Source organism: Hemicordylus capensis, chromosome 3 (assembly GCF_027244095.1).
Source record: "Hemicordylus capensis ecotype Gifberg chromosome 3, rHemCap1.1.pri, whole genome shotgun sequence".
Lineage (NCBI taxonomy): Eukaryota > Metazoa > Chordata > Lepidosauria > Squamata > Cordylidae > Hemicordylus > Hemicordylus capensis.
The window spans coordinates 73823737-73838645 of NC_069659.1; the positions used below are offsets into that span (position 1 = coordinate 73823737).

Below are 14909 nucleotides of genomic sequence, written 5' to 3' on the forward strand. Positions count from 1 at the left end.
GCCACTCAGGATTAAGTCCAAGGTCGCCTTCTCTCTGGTTGTTTCCAAGACCAACTGTTCTAGGGCACAGTCATTGGAGTATTCCCTCCAACATTTTGTTTTTCAGGAAATGCTTGCTTTTAATGCAATTGTATCTGGCTAGATAAAAATACTATTAAATACAAAAGTAAAAGAAATTGTTTAAGAAACCATTTCATCCCCCAAATCCCAAACCTTCTTCAAAGAACGTTTTTTTTTTTTTTTTTTTTTGGTGGGGCAGATTTCTTCTGAAAGAGGGAAGAAAGTGTGCATGTGTGTGTTGGGTGGGAAGGAAGGAGGGGAGATCATGCTCCACTTCCTTTTATATTTTTATGTGCCACTTCCTTTTATGTTTTAGATTGATACAACATTAATATATGCATGGGATTTGAGATAACTAACACTTACCTGGCTTCTTCAAGCCCATATATATATTTTCCATTTTGTCTTACTGTAAATGCCAATTCCATCTCAACTTACAGTCAAGATGAATATTACCAATTGTCTTGGATAAGAGAAAACTGCCCAACATGATGCCAAATCAAGCCTTCATATATTTTAGGCCACATAAACAATGTTAAGCCATAGAAACTAGCGTGCCATATGGACAGCATCCTGGAAAAACATTTCCTGTGGATTAAATGCTCATTTCTTACCCAGTAACCAAATTTCACTGTGCTAAATAGGCTGCAAATTAGACTTAAACAAGTGGAAACCGCTGAAAATTCATGGGGGAGCTCAATTCCTTTTTCGCTGTTGCAATCCTCCCTGCAGCAAAGAGGCTGCCAGGTTACATAAGATGGGTGGAAATAAGGCTTCTCTCCGATACTGGTGCATAGCCACCTTGAGATTTTCTTAATGAAAGGCAGGGTATAAATTTAACAATAAATAAAATAAATATATATATATATATCCTTGAAATCCAGTTTTCTTCCCCTTTTGGCAGCAAAGGCATATCTCTCCTGCCTACTATTTTCTGTAGAGGCAAGTGTAAAATTACCCCTGCAAACTTATGAAATTAAGCAGTAGGAAATTGAACCATGGAATAAATTCACCAATACATGGTGCAACTTTTCTGTGACTCTTGACCTCAAGATGGATGCAGGACTACAGTTCTTCAGAACTGCTTTCATCCATGCATACGCATATGCTCACGGAAGACTGTATCCTCTTATCTTTACAGTAGGGGGTCCTTACTGTGCACAGAGGGTGGACCCTCTCCTACCTTGACATCTCCACAGTTTCCCACAATCGATTCGGTATCAATATGTATACCAACACATTTAACTACACAAATTTCGTAATACAACCACTGTAATGTTGAACTTAATAGGATTTCAGTGGTATCTTTCCATTTATTTCCAGTAATTTAAGTAAAACCAAACCCATATTTCCAATTGCAGTAAATAATTTTGAAAATAGCATATGAAGGGTAATGCTTTAAAATGAACGTAGGGCATTCCATTCAATGAGATACCAGCTCTGCAAATTAAAACTAATTAGTGTTTTGGCTGTTACAGTGTTTCTAAACCTTTGGCACTGGATGAATGCACTGTTTAGAAAACTTTTTTATAATTTTATTGGTGTATTCACCAGTGTCAATGACAGAAATTTATCTTGCTTTAGCAAATCAAGAGAGTTTTTTCTTCTGCTAAACGTTTTTGGCAACACAGATGGAGAACACAGCAATGAAGGTTCCACTCAGAGGCGTCAGATAACTGAACGGGTTGCCTCCTCCATTTAGACCACCTTGTTGACTTGGCAGAGCGCCTTGGTCAAGTAATACAACTCATGCTTTTGCCATTTGTTAATTCTGCATAATTAAACACCAATTATACATAGCATTGTTTCATACCAGACTCCTCAGCTGGCTTTCCTTTATTATGGTTTTATGCCAGTTCCCCTCCTTATTACCAAAAATTACGATGTATTTGTTATTCTAATGAGAAAATTTAAAAGAAATCATATTTTTCTAAAGACAGAATGGCAAATGATTGTGAAAGATGATGCTTGTTTCATGTGCTAGACATTGCATTTAATAGGTGTTTTTACTCTTTTGTCTCTATGTATGTGATAATTCTGTTGAGTAATATCACAGGGCTTTTTCCCAATGAGTATTCTAGTGCATGTATAATTCAGAGTGAAGAACACAAGCATCTATCAATGTTGTTAAGTATCTGTTTTTAGAATTACATGGTAGGAAATTTAGATGTAGGGTCATAATCCAAATTTTCAAACTCCTTAATAAAAGAAATAAACCCTTAAGTATTATTAATGTGAATTAAGCATATCGTTAAGCATACCTTAAGTTCATGATTCAGAAACTGAATCAGGAAAATCTGGATAGAAGGTGATTAGATTTCTTTGACTACATTTCAAGCAGTCTTTTTACATCATAGCCCAAATTGACTGCAGTTAAAATACTTCTGTAGAGTAACTCGTTTGTAGACAGAATACAAAACAGGGTTTATATAGACGATAAGGAAATGGGCCAATAAAAACAAATGCCTATATTGTTTGCATAGGCAATGCACATTATTACTGAAACAGGTCCATGTTTATCTCTGTTGGATGCCTTGTTTTTGCTTCCCCAGTTACAGGAATGGAATGGAGGTTTGAGGTTCCTGTTGGATGTTTATGTTTGGAGTCTGAGGTGGAATACTTGTAAAGATCCTGATAAAAGATCTTTACAAGTATTCTTTACAAGAAATCTTTACAAGTAGAAAAGTGTATCTCTTCTACTTTGTTTTTAGCCCTGCTTATTAGGACTATGTTGGGAAGCTCTTCCCCCACCACCAGGAGGCATCATATTGCAGGGCAAGTTACCCCGGTGTGCTGGTGGGGGTCCTTTAACTGGCTGCCCAGCACTGGTGTGGGGGTGGCTAGGCATCACAGCAATTCTCAGGAGCTTGTAGGGGCATTCAGAGAGTGATGCATGGCTGTGGGAGAAAGTGTGGGTGTCTGGGGATTGTAGTGCCACTTAGAACTTCTCCCATGATAGCCTTGCCTGAGTCTTTCCTGCCTGCACCCCCCCAAGCTCCCCAAAACCATTGCACCACCCAGCCACCCCTACTCCAGTTATGGGCGGACAATTAAAGGGCCACCAGCAGAAGCACACTGCCTGGGGCACTTGCCATTTGGAAATCCTGATGTCATAAATCCACTTTTACCAACATGCACAGTCCAACTGCTTACAAACAATGCCATTTCACCAGCATTCATTGTGTGGTCTAAGCCAGGGGCTTCCAACGGGTGGGTTTTTTTTAGTATTCCTGGGGGTACTTGAAGGGCTCCCAGGAAGAGCCCTCTTGCTTTCCCAGTTGAGCTATTTGTTTTCCACCTCAGTGATGTGTCCACTGCAGAAGGGCAGGGAGGAGGGTGAAAACCCTTCTCCTCTGCTCCTGATTGGCTGGCTAGATGCTGAAGCTGAGTATACCATCTGCTGGATGACATACTTCAGAATATAAGCACTGAGTATGCCCACTGAGATTAATAAGACAAGTAATTTATCCTATTAATTTCAACTATGTTTCTTATGAGTAACCTAGTGTAGATGGAGCCAGTGACTGGAGTAGCCTGTTACACTTAAGGTTATGTTTTTAATTTATATATGTGACTACACATACAAACATATTTAAATGTTACAGTTATGAGACAGACAACTCCAGTCACTGGTTTACATCCACATGCTTACAGTACAAACAGTCTTAAGTAATTTGAAAAATGATATTAAGTTTCTACTGTTCGGATTAAAAGTAAAAAAAGAAGTCATGCCTAAGGCAGTTCCAGCCACAATGAGAAAAAAGGCCATTGCAAAGACAAAGTGCATACAATTGTAAGTCAACACAATATGTGAGAAAATACAACCTCTTTATTGTTTCTGTAGCAGTTACATGTTTTACCAAAACCTTTAAGAAAAAACTAAAAATCTTCTTTTTTTAAAAGAATGTTTAAAAGACTGGGTATAATTGGGTTTGCAGTGACAACTGGTTTTAATCCAGGCTGCTGTTTGACTCTGTATGTCTTACAGTATAGCAATAGTAATAGCAATAGCACTTACATTTATATACCGCTTTATAGCCGAAGCTCTCTAAGCGGTTTACAATGATGTAGCATATTGCCCCCAACATTCTGGGTACTCATTTTACCGACCTCGGAAGGATGGAAGGCTGAGTCAACCTTGAGCCCCTGGTCAGGATTGAACTTGTAACCTTCTGGTTACAGGGCGGCAGTTTTACCACTGCGCCACCAGGGGTATATTATCTGCTCTATCTTTTATTTTATTTTTATGGTGATTTATTGTGTTTTGTTGCCTTTTATTCTTTAATTTAAAGTGGATTTTAGGTTTTTATTGTTTTATTGTAAGCCACCCCAAAAAGCAATGTGCTGGAGGAGCAGGATATAAATATTTTAAATAAATTAATACCAGGAGTTGCTTATCCCTTTAGTTTTTGGACCATAAATATGGCTATGTATTTGGAAAGGTCTTCACTGTTAAATGAACTGTTCTGGAATGCTGGTGAAACATCCAGAAGCTACTTTTGTCATAAAGTATCACAAGATGGACCTTTTCATCAAACTATATCCCTTTCATCACACTATTTCCATCTCTTGTGTCCCCAAGTGGCAACTGCCACTGAGCATGCACAATGTAAGTTCCACTTCCATATCACTTAAAACCTGGAAATATCAGATAATTAAAAGTATACAGTGGGTTTTCAAAAACCAAATCAAAAGCACATCTTGGCAGCACACACAGCTTAAATGTTTTTAAAACATCTGCACTTCCAGACTGCGTTTGCCTCATTCAACACAAAAATTGGGAAACAGCCAGAAAAAAACCCTTGTCTTCACCTTTTAAACTGCTTTCTCCACTCTATTTCATTTGGTGTGTCTAAAATTCACACCTTTCACATAAGATTGTCCCTACCAATTTCATATTGATTAGACAAAGCATCTTTATGTTAAAAGAATATATCAGGTGGTACAGTTAATAAAAAATAAATAAGAATCAATAAAAAATTAATTAATTAATTTGAGGGTAAGGGGTACAATGCAGTAAGAGTCAATTAAAGCAATATTATTACTAAAAATACATTACAAGATTAACCATATAACTGCTAAGAGCACATTTAGCTTAGTGTCCAAATTAAAATAGTTCCCAGGCTGACCAGAGAAAGCAGAAAATCAGGCTCTTGGATTTAAGAGAGAAGAAACAGGGATATGGAGGAAGTCCAGGTTGGAGCACAACAGTTACATAGGACCTCATTCCTTCTTTTATTGGCAGGTGGATACTTGTACACAACTCAAGGACCTCTTTCCTTGGGAATGGACTGGGAGGCAGCAAACAACAGCTAGGAATCAAGAGGGTTAGACAGCAGGGATAGATCCCAAGAGCATCTGTTCTCATGAAGCCAGCTCTGGGTAGTAGTGAGGAGGGCTGTGCAGATCGGATCCGGCAAGAGAGCCAATCTACAGACTGGAAGGAAAGGTGGCCTGCAGAGCAATACATGGCCAGGTGGTATGGCAAATGTCAGCAGCAGCGTCCAAGAAATGGGTGACTCCAAAGTATAGAAATTGTGAGGCACACTGGAGACCAAGTGGAGCACACTGGCTCAAGGAACCAGGGCAAATTAAAACCCCAATTGTGTCTTGGGGCAACATTTCAGTTGCTCTTCTTTTTTTAATAGCATAGTTTCAGGAACCTCAAAAGGTCCTATTGTTTGTGTTGTCTGTGCTGCATTACAACACAGTGCTTGAATGGGTCAAGTGCACTTTTAATGCAAATGGAGTGAATGGACATGCAAACGCGGTATCTCCTTCGGTTGGAAGGACCTAGTAAATTAAGCAGTGTTTTAATAGGTGCATCTCTGAATTTCTATCACACGCTTTAGCTTTCTTCTGATAGGTAGGGAGTTTTCATTGCAGAGCCTTATCTGACTTCCTTGCTGAAGTAATTGGTTTTTAGCTCGTTTGGGCATCTATGGAGGGGAGTTAGACCAAAGGGGGGGGGTCCATCTTCATGCAGAGACCTTAAACATAGAGTTAGCTTTTGCAAGTTAACTCTAGAGTTACTTAGGTATACCAGCATAGGGAAGGCATGGGCTAGTTCCCTTTCAGTTTAGCTTTGGCAGCTGCTAAATCTAGGGGTAACTGTCCCACTGCCTACTCAGTGACTGATCCGCAGTATGCCAACCCACAGAGGGCTCACGATCCTGTGATTCTCTGACCATGTTAAAAGTGAGACCCATATGCCTGCAGTCTCAAACATAAGCAGAGAGGCTTCTGGAAGCCTGTTGAAAACCAGTGCTAGCAACACCTTTTCCCAGTTGCAAAATATGCTGTGATTCTTAACTGCTTCATTGTGTTATGTTTTAATATTATATTTGTATTTTACTGATGGTATGTTCAGTTGTATTATTGTTGAAAGCTGTCTCCAAGGGGGTCATAAACAGAAAGGTTATATATATATATATATATATATATATATATATATATATATATATATATATAAAATTTGCTTGTTTACTTATTTTTATTTGATATCTATACCACCCTTCCAAAAATGGTTTATTTGTTTATTATTTATTTATTATGAAATAAATAAGCTTTCAGCGTTAACATACCCAGTGAACAATGTTAATGTCCTATTCAGACATTCTGTTTATAATAATTTCATGGTATTTGAATACAGTTTGCAATAATTGTTAGTGAATGTCTTTTAAAATTGTGGCATATGGAAAACTATGGTATATTACACAGTATCATCTGAAATAAATGTCCTACAAGCACAAATATGAAAAAAATAGTTTGAGAACATCAATAATAAAGCAGACTGTATGTCCATATTCACCTTGGCTGAATGATGAAGAATTGAACACAAAAGAAAATCAATATAGTCATTAGCTGTCTTGCCCTCTGGGTATGACAAATGAGGGAACAGCTTAAATTCAAACAATTTTTGGATACTAGAGTAAAAGGTCAAATCTTAATTGCTTTTAATAAATTCAATTTTAAATACTTTTTGAATTGTCATATTAGTTTATCACTCAAGTTCTGGAACAAGGCCTAGCAAGTATGTCATTGATTTCTTCCTTTGCACTAATTGTCTACTTGGGAACTATTTACTTTCTAGCACTTGAGGTCCTTGCAGTGTGAAATTCTGGTGCTAAGTAATTCATAGAATATAAGACAAACTCACTAGATACAGTAATACCTATTATTCACCTTTTAAAGTCTCCGTTGGATTGGCAAAAGCTCATCAATCTCTCTGTCAGGACCATTCATCTATTTACTGCCCAAACTCCACCCACACCTGATCAATACACACAGTGCAGAGCAGAACGTGCTACAAAGAGCAGATGAACTACAGCCAAGTGCTACAGGTTTTCCAAATGGTGACTTGTTCATTTTGTTGCTGTGTTTGCTATTCAGCTTTTTCATGTGTTGGAAAATGCAGTCACAGTCAGACAACTCGTTGGCATTTGACTTTTGCTTCTCATCAAAGTATGCAGAGTTGAACAGTGTTAAAATATTCTGTAGCTTTTGCTATTCAGCGCTTAACCTATGAATATTCCTTCTTCACTTCTGTAATCTAATTTTCTTCTTAGATATTTAGGAATATATGCATATGCTTTGTATCCAAATACTAAGATGCTGTTAGGTTTTGTCCCATTCCACAGTTCAAAGGGTGTTACTCTTTCAGTTTTATTTGGAAGTATGTTCTGCAAATAAGTTGCAGTCAGTACAGCTTCTCGCCAATATTTGTTTCCCAGACCTGAGTTTTCCAGACCTGAGTCACGAAGCATACTTCTAGACATTTCAGTCAAAGTTCTGTTCTTTCTCTCTGCCACTCCATGATCCTCTGGAATATAAGGAATAGGTTTGTTGCCAATTGTTCTTTTACTAATTTTGAAATGCATTCATTGCTTGGATGCCCAAGTCTACGATGCTAAAGATTCACACAATCTTTGTGTGTACACTCACTTAAAATATCAGCTTGCTTGCTTTTGCAGTCTATCTTATACAGTTCATCAGTTTTCAACATGCCTATCATTAGAAGCTTTCCTCCTATGAAAAGAAAGCAGTGGCTCCTTCTGAAAAGAGCTCTAAATCCATACATTGTAACTGTCTTTACACTCATTAAACTGTTTTGCAAACTTGGAACATAGTATGCCCCTGGAATACAGACTTCGTTCACTCTTGGATTGCACCAAGATTATTATTATTATTATTATTATTATTTTTACATTTATATCCCGCTCTTCCTCCAAGGAGCCCAGAGCGGTGTACTGCATACTTGAGTTTCTCTTTCACAACAACCCTGTGAAGTAGGTTAGGCTGAGAGATGCGTGACTGGCCCAGAGTCACCCAGATTACAATTCAGATAATCTTTTTCTTTTCGAGATGTCCCTTTTCCATCTGCAAAAAATTGCTGCCCATTAGCAAGGTATATAGGACTTATGTTCCATGCTCATGTCAGGTAAATCTTGCAAATTATTGAAGAAATGTGAAGTAGCTCTACTATCCAAAGATATTTGTTTCTACTTTGACTTGCATTGATCCTGCAGATCCTGCACAATTTTTGTGTGCAAAAATTGCAGCACACAATTTTTCATCTTTCTCAGCATTATTGCTTTCACTTTTGCATAGGTACATTTGTTTGTTAGAAAGTCCATTTTTCTGGAATTAAGTCCTACTCAATTTTCTCTGTTGATAATAATCCCCTTGCTTTTTACTAGGACAAGCATTCCTCAAAAGCAAGGTGCTTCCACATATAAAGCACTGACTATCACAGGGCTCTGTGGTCGCCAGAAGTCAACACTGACTTGACAACACACTTCACCATTACCATAAACAACTTTGCAGACTTGATTTTTAACTTCGTTTCTGTTTGCTTTTTCAAGGTCAATTCTAGCAAACGTTCCTGCACAAAAATCAAAGTCACATGTTCTTTAATTTGCAGAAAATTGACAACATCTCATATTCTTTAGGCAAGGTATTAAGCAAGAGTCCAGGCTTTGCTGGTTCAGGCATATTTTTCTCCTACAGCTCCAACTCTCCTGGTATTCCCAAAAATGAGCATACATGCCCTTAAAAACTCTTTTCCCCTTTGAATCTTTTACTACATAACTGCAGCATAAGAGAAACTTAAGTATTCATTGTTCTTTGTTGAAAGACCTCCTTTAATATTTCCCATATCTCTTTTGCTGTATTTTTATCTTCTATATGATACATTAAATGATCACTTACAGTCATCTATTTGTGTCCCATGGCTTGCTTGTTTGCAGAATCCCATTCTTGCTGATAGTCCAAGTGTATTCAGCAACATCTTCACTCTGAAAGACCATTTTCTGTAGTTTGTTTCATTGAGCAGTTCAGCAGTGAAACGCCTCCTCACAGATGCAAAAGTAGTCATATTGTCTAGTTTTCTTACCTACAGACTCTTTGTTATAATTATTGTGCTTCTCCCCTAGCACTGGTGTTTCATTAGTCTGGAGGTCAGCTACTGTCCTGCACTCAAAGAAATGGCTCAGCTTAACTTACAGAAAATGTTCTTTATGATCCTTTACAAGAGGATGCTTGTATTTCTATTTTCAATTAAATGAAACACTCTTTTCATCTCAAGTGAGTAAATTCTAATTTATTGGTGTGTAATTATCACAGCCTCTCATAAAAAGTGCAATCCTGTATTTGTTAAGAGAACACATTCTCTTGTTCAGCAAATTACCTGCTTTATGTCTTATGGATTTAGATTATATTTGGAAAAATCAGGGAACACACTATCACTGGTTGTTTTGTTCTCTATATGCTGTTAGGCCTGAATTTAATTATTACTCTTTATCTTTGTTTTTGTTGTTGTTGTTTTGTTTTTTCGAACACGAGATGAGAAGTGTGTTTTAGGTTTGGGAGGAATAAACAGCTGTAGTGTTGTTTCAGCATCCTCAGGTGATTTTTCAGTTTCACACTTCATTGCTCTGTGCCCCATGCCTACATTCCCCCCCCCCATTATTTCTGGGGTCCTCACATTTCTATATAAGTTTTGAAACTGCAGCCAGTGTCCAATACTCTCATGCCCAGGCTATACAATATTACAATTTACAACACCTCAATTTGTCTGTTAAGTTGCTGTAAGCCCTGAATGCCCCTTGCTAGGCTGGATGATTGCCTATGTGATATTAATTTTCTATGGCTGAATAATGACGGGACAAAGCATTATTATCCTACCTGTTTCATTTCAAAATGAAATTTCTCATTTTTTGGTGTTGTTGATTAGAATATTTATATATAAATATGTCTCTGTCCATTAACTTTAATTAATGAAACCTTATGCTTTCTTCTGAGGAATTTGATTCCTATATAGACGCCTATGAACTGCTGAAGAGCAAAACATTAATTTATTATTTAGTTATCCTTTCAAATTCTTATTCTTAGGTCTTTTGCAAAGTATGTATAGATGTTATCTGTGAGGATAGCATCTATATATACCACGTTCAGGCCTCTACCCAGACTTCTTCTAGAGTGAAGGAGGAGAAAAACCAAGCTCTGGTTACCAGCACAGATGATCACACCAGGAAGCAATAGGGGGCAGTTAGAGTTTACCCTCTCAATGACAGCCTTCCCAGAGAAGGTGAGATGTTAGAGTATCCACTGCTCCTGTCTGTATTCCAGTCACAACCATTGATTATACTTCTCACAACCATATTTCTGGGATTTCAGAAGCAGTAACAATAATGGACGAGATTAGAAGCCACAAACTTAGGCTTAGTTCATACGTAATGGGAAGCCAGGTCTCTTCAACTCTGGTTCCCAAACCTGAACGTACAAACTAAGGGAAATTGAGTTGGGGGCGGGGAGCAACCCACAGTTCTGCTCACCAAATTCCACTCTGGACCTTTGGACAGAGTGGAATTTTGCCACTACAGAACTCTGCCGGCTACATATGAATGCTGGCACGGCACTTTGGGCCCCACAGAGCTGGAGTTGAGTGAGGAAGCTGTGTGGGCTGTCCTTACGTGAAGAAGAAAGCCTGAACAGCCAGCTCCCCTGCCTCTCTGCAGCCTTGCTGACTGCAGAAAGACTCCTCTCCCAAACGTAGGAACATAGACAGAAGAGTGGGGAGGGGTGTAGAACCATGGATCCATTGGATGTAGGAACTGTGAGTTAGCGGCTGCTAGCAAACCTCTTACCGCAAGGAAACACCTTTGAAAATATTTTATAGTACACATCTAACTGTATTGTAGAATTTTTCCTCTTAAGAATGTCTTGTGAAAAGAATCAGCACTTCATTATAATTAGGATTAGAAAGAAGTGGCCTTGTCAATAGGAGTTACATTGCCTTTCTAATCATGGATCTACAAATTGATTCATATCAACAATCTGTATGCACCAACTGTAGTGCCCTAGATATGTCTCAGGAAGGGTTGATCCAATCCACACCACATACTTCTTTTGATCTGTTGTTCATTAAAGGCCACGCTTAATTAAGACAGACTTCCCTCCTCATGTTTCTCAGAATACCTGGACAGAGGCATTATTAAATTATCTGCTTGAAACATGATGGGATCTAGAGTACATAACTATGAGTGAATCTGCTGACAGTAGACACTGAGTCTACTGTTCAAAACACAACGGACAGCTGCATTCCCGGATGTCTATATTCCTATTGAGAATTATGAGAAAGGTCCGGCTCCATGTACCAGTGCTTATGAGGGCGTTGTTTGGTTGGCATGTGCTGGTGGGCCTATTAAGTGGTGGTACCCACAGATTCTAAAAAAATCTTTCCCCTGAGAGATAGTCTTCAGGCTTTGTTGCCTATTCATTTGGAACTATTGCTGAGTGGGCTGGTGTTTTCATAACTGATTGTTATGATCTTGTCCCTGGTCTTCTGTGCTATATTTTATATTGCATTTTGTTTTGTTTTGTTTTGTGTGATGCTAATATTATTGTAAGCCACCTTGGCATTTTTAAAAAGAAAAAAATACAGTAGAAATAGTCAATCATGCTTTGGTCACATCCAGTTTGGACTACTGCAATGCTCTCTATGTGGGGCTGCCCTTGAATATGGTTCAGAAGCTTTAGCTGGTCCAGAACGCTGCTGCAAGGATGCTCATGGGTGTAAGTCATTTCATGAGTGTTACACACATCCTGTGGCAGCTTAACTGATTACGAGTCTGCTTTCTGGCTAGATTCAAAGTGCTGGACTTGACCTTTAAAGCCATATGTGGCTTGGGACTGGGGTACCTACTGGACAACATTAATCCATATGAGCCTGCCAGAAGATATTTTTATTTTTATACACACATGTGCTTTTTAGCCTGGTCTTTAACTTGTTTAATTTTTTGCTTAATATTGCAAATATTTTATCAATGTTGTGAACGTCCCTGAGCAGTAGTGTACTGGAGGTGGGGGCATATAAATATTTAAAATCAATAAATAAAGCTCATAGGAACAACATCCCATCTATGCCATTTTGGTCCTGGGGTAGGAAAAAAGCTATTTATTTGGCTCTCTGGAAGCTCTCTTCTTTGAAAGAGTTGAAAGGCTGCAGAACTGAGAGCTTCTTGACACAGCAAGTTGGGGCACTTACAATTAAGTGATCTTTGTTTTTTGGACTGGAAATCTGCAAAGAAGCATTTTAGAAATACAGCAGGACAAGGAGAGACTAATAGATCAGCAATTATTTGTACTGGACAGACTGGTGTCCCTCTCCATCAACATTTGAAGATACAAAAGAGGAAGATATGTGTTCTTCCCCCTGCTCTCGAACTCTTGATCTCTTTGTTCCCACTTCATGCTCTATAAATACAAGAAAATTAAAGCAAGCATTTTAGTATTTGCACTCATTCACTTACTAATTATGTATCCAAATTCAATAATATTCAATATGCCTAATACTGCCAACCTTGACTTTTCACATTGCTCAAGCTTGTTGAGAAAGGAGGGTATCAGAATGAAATTTTTTATTAATTATTAAAGTAGGGCAGCTAAATAGGTCAAATTTATAGACTTTCCTAGAAGAGTTTAGGTTCAGAGCTATCCAATCTCCTAGAAGCCTCTAGATCAGAACTATCTGGAAAATCAAATTTAGTAAAATCGTATAAACAAGCATCAAAGTTGAAAGTTAATTCTGAAGCACGGTTTATTGTTGTTATTTTTATTTATTACAAGCACTTAATCCACTTTATTAGCCTGAACACTTTCATATTATTGTGCAATGACATTCTAAGAATAGAAAATAAAATAAAATTTAAAAACCAAAAATGCCCAGCAAATTTGGTTCAAAGGACATGAAACTACCCAACTTTTATAATTTTCTTGGAGGACAAAGCATAAAACCTTTAATTAGCTGACAACTGCAGCTAAGACCTGGCTTTCAAGTAAACAAGTTCTATATATTCTAAATAGCCAATAAAACCAGTTATGAAGTAGAACACCAACAGGGATGCAGGAGGGATCCAGGAAACTACAGGCTGGTTAGCTTAACTTCTGGGCCGGGTAAATTGATGGAAAATATACTTAAGGACAAAATTGTTAAACATATAGAAGAACAAGCCTTGCGAAAGGAGAACCAGCATGGCTTCTGCAAGGACAAGTCTTGCCTCATTAACCCTTTGGAGTTCTTTTAGAGTGTCAGGCATGTGAATAAAGGTGATCTGGCCGACATAGTATACTTGGACTTCCAAAAAGATTTTGACAGCATTCCCCACCAAAGGCTCTTGTATAAACTTAGGAGTCATGGGATAAGGGGACAGGTTCATGTATGGGTTGGTAACTGGTTGAAGAACAGGAAACAGTGTAGGAATAAATGGAAAGTTTTGGCTATGGAAGTAAGTAAGAAGTGGGCTTTCCCAGGAATCTGTACTGGGACCGATGCTCTTAGCTTGTTCATAAATTATCTAGAAGTTGGGGTAACCAGCAAAGTGGCCAAATTTGTTGGTGGCACTAAACTATTTAGGATAGTGAAATCCAAAACAGATTGTGAGGAGCTCCAAAAGGATCACTCCAAACTGGGAGAGTGGATGACAAAATGGCAAAACAATTCAATGTAAGCAAGTGTAAAGTGATGCATATTGCGGCAATCCCCACCAATATGATGGGGTCTCCTGACAGACCAGGAGAGAGAACTTGGGTCGAAGTGGACAGCTCATTGAACATTTTGTCTCAGTGCGCGGCAGCTGTGAAAAAGACCAATTCCATGCTAGGCATCATTATGAAGGGTACTGAAAATAAAAATGCTAATATAAAAGCCTTATACAATTATTTATTATTTATTTATTTATTAGATTTATATATCGCCCTTCCAATACGGCAGTGTATCAGATACAATGTGGTGTATAATGTGGTGCTGCCACATTTTGAGTACTGCGCACAGTTTTGGTCACTGTATCTTAAGAAAACATTGTAGAAAAGGTGCAGAAGAGGGCAACCAGGATGATAGGGGCCAGTAGCATTTTCTTTATCTGGTAAGGCTACAGAATCTGGGGCTTTTTACTTTGGAAAAGAGGTAACTACAGAGAGACATGATAGTGTGTAAAATTATGCATGGAGTAGAGAGAGTGGACAGAGAGAATTTTTTCTTATTCTCTCACAACACTGGGATCACCAGGGGTCATCCCATGAAACTATGGCCAGGCAGTTTAAGACCAGCAAAAGAAAGTAATTTTTCACACTATGCATACTTTAACCTATGGAATTCTATCCCACAGGATGTGGTGATGCCCACTAGCTTGGATGGCTTTGAAAGGGACTTAGAAAAATCTATTTCAGCTGCTGGGGAGCAACAGCAAGAGAGACAGTGTGCCCTCACTCTTGCCTGTGGACTTCTCAGAGGCATCTGATGGGCCACTGTATGAAACAGGGTGCTGGACTAGATAAGCCTTGGGCCTGAT

At 38.4% G+C, this 14909-nt stretch overlaps 1 protein-coding gene across 1 annotated transcript in view; it reads left to right on the top strand.

The window, feature by feature from the left end:
- The window catches only part of ROBO1 (roundabout guidance receptor 1), a 927259-nt gene that overhangs the window by 297404 nt on the left and 614946 nt on the right, over window positions 1–14909 (top strand).